At 52.5% G+C, this 2500-nt stretch overlaps 3 non-coding genes across 3 annotated transcripts; 1 reads left to right on the top strand and 2 right to left on the bottom strand.

Annotated features, from left to right (window-relative positions):
• Positions 1-1442: 1442 nt before the first annotated feature.
• Positions 1443-1513, bottom strand: TRNAG-GCC (transfer RNA glycine (anticodon GCC)). Its single transcript has one exon. It is a non-coding gene; the product is annotated as a tRNA-Gly (tRNA).
• A 146-nt stretch (positions 1514-1659) lies between these two features.
• On the top strand, positions 1660-1732 carry TRNAK-CUU (transfer RNA lysine (anticodon CUU)). Its single transcript has one exon. It is a non-coding gene; the product is annotated as a tRNA-Lys (tRNA).
• Positions 1733-2256: 524 nt separating this feature from the next.
• Positions 2257-2327, bottom strand: TRNAG-GCC (transfer RNA glycine (anticodon GCC)). Its single transcript has one exon. It is a non-coding gene; the product is annotated as a tRNA-Gly (tRNA).
• Positions 2328-2500: the final 173 nt, after the last annotated feature.

The following is a 2500-nucleotide window of genomic DNA, read 5'->3' as shown; positions in this document are numbered from 1 at the left end:
AGCGTGAGAAAGTAGGACACCAAAATCACTGGCATTTCAGCAAAAGCTCTACATTGCATTGGCCGGGAATCGAACCCGGGCCTCCCGCGTGGCAGGCGAGAATTCTACCACTGAACCTCCAATGCTTTACGAATGCGGAACCTTCCACCTCCTCGGATAGTTCATTGTGTGAAACCAATGCTCTGCCCACTGAACTAGCTGGCCTGGGTTTCATAGGTTGCACTGCAAGGCCACGATGGCCTCATCAAGGTCTCGTCACTCCATTAACCAAGCCCGGCTAGCTAGAATCAAAACCGCTCCCCCCCCCCCCTTACCTGGCGAGAATTCTGCCACTGAACCACCAATGCTTTACGGATGCAGAACATTTCACCTACTCGGGGAGTTCATTGTATGAAAACAATGCGTAGCCAGCGTGAGAAAGTAGGACACCAAAATCACTGGCATTTCAGCAAAAGCTCTACATTGCATTGGCCGGGAATCGAACCCGGGCCTCCCGCGTGGCAGGCGAGAATTCTACCACTGAACCTCCAATGCTTTACGCATGCGGAACCTTCCACCTACTCGGGTAGTTCATTGTGTGAAACCAATGCTCTGCCCACTGAACTAGCTGGCCTGGGTTTCATAGGTTGCAGGGCAAGGCAACGATGGCCTCATCAAGGTCTCGTCGCTCCATTAACCAAGCCCGGCTAGCTCAGTCGGTAGAGCAGTTTTGCATTTTGCTGTATCATGGTATGTGGAACACTATATAGCTGCACCACCAATAGCCAGCATGAGAAACTAGGACACCAAAATCACTGGCATGTCAGCAAAAGCTCTACATTGCATTGGCCGGGAATCAAAACCGGGCCTCCCGCGTGGCAGGCGAGAATTCTGCCACTGAACCACCAATGCTTTACGGATGCAGAACATTTCACCTACTCGGGGAGTTCATTGTATGAAACCAATGCGTAGCTGCACCACCAATAGCCAGCGTGAGAAACTAGGACAACAAAATCACTGGCATTTCAGCAAAAGCTCTACATTGCATTGGCCGGGAATCGAAACCGGGCCTCCCGCGTGGCAGGCGAGAATTCTACCACTGAACCACCAATGCTTTACGCATGCGGAACCTTCCACCTCCTCGGATAGTTCATTGTGTGAAACCAATGCTCTGCCCACTGAACTAGCTGGCCTGGGTTTCATAGGTTGCAGGGCAAGGCCACGATGGCCTCATCAAGGTCTCGTCGCTCCATTAACCAAGCCCGGCTAGCTAGAATCAAAACCGGGCCTCCCGCGTGGCAGGCGAGAATTCTGCCACTGAACCACCAATGCTTTACGGATGCAGAACATTTCACCTACTCGGGGAGTTCATTGTATGAAACCAATGCGTAGCTGCACCACCAATAGCCAGCGTGAGAAACTAGGACACCAAAATCACTGGCATTTCAGCAAAAGCTCTACATTGCATTGGCCGGGAATCGAACCCGGGCCTCCCGCGTGGCAGGCGAGAATTCTACCACTGAACCACCAATGCTTTACGCATGCGGAACCTTCCACCTACTCGGGTAGTTCATTGTGTGAAACCAATGCTCTGCCCACTGAACTAGCTGGCCTGGGTTTCATAGGTTGCAGGGCAAGGCAACGATGGCCTCATCAAGGTCTCGTCGCTCCATTAACCAAGCCCGGCTAGCTCAGTCGGTAGAGCCTGAGACTCTTAATCTCAGGGTCGTGGGTTCGAGCCCCACGTTGGGCGGGAGTTTTGCATTTTGCTGTATCATGGTATGTGGAACACTATATAGCTGCACCACCAATAGCCAGCGTGAGAAACTAGGACACCAAAATCACTGGCATGTCAGCAAAAGCTCTACATTGCATTGGCCGGGAATCGAAACCGGGCCTCCCGCGTGGCAGGCGAGAATTCTACCACTGAACCACCAATGCTTTACGAATGCGGAACCTTCCACCTCCTCGGATAGTTCATTGTGTGAAACCAATGCTCTGCCCACTGAACTAGCTGGCCTGGGTTTCATAGGTTGCACTGCAAGGCCACGATGGCCTCATCAAGGTCTCGTCACTCCATTAACCAAGCCCGGCTAGCTAGAATCAAAACCGCTCCCCCCCCCCTTACCTGGCGAGAATTCTGCCACTGAACCACCAATGCTTTACGGATGCAGAACATTTCACCTACTCGGGGAGTTCATTGTATGAAACCAATGCGTAGCCAGCGTGAGAAACTAGGACACCAAAATCACTGGCATTTCAGCAAAAGCTCTACATTGCATTGGCCGGGAATCGAACCCGGGCCTCCCGCGTGGCAGGCGAGAATTCTACCACTGAACCACCAATGCTTTACGCATGCGGAACCTTCCACCTACTCGGGTAGTTCATTGTGTGAAAACAATGCTCTGCCCACTGAACTAGCTGGCCTGGGTTTCATAGGTTGCAGGGCAAGGCAACGATGGCCTCATCAAGGTCTCGTCGCTCCATTAACCAAGCCCGGCTAGCTCAGTCGGTAGAGCAG

Source organism: Taudactylus pleione, unplaced genomic scaffold (genome assembly GCF_031769625.1).
Source record: "Taudactylus pleione unplaced genomic scaffold, aTauple2 ptg000279l, whole genome shotgun sequence".
In the NCBI taxonomy this organism is placed as follows: Eukaryota; Metazoa; Chordata; class Amphibia; order Anura; family Myobatrachidae; genus Taudactylus; species Taudactylus pleione.
The sequence above is the reverse complement of the archived record's forward strand: the minus strand, read 5'-3'. Positions and strand labels throughout refer to the sequence as shown.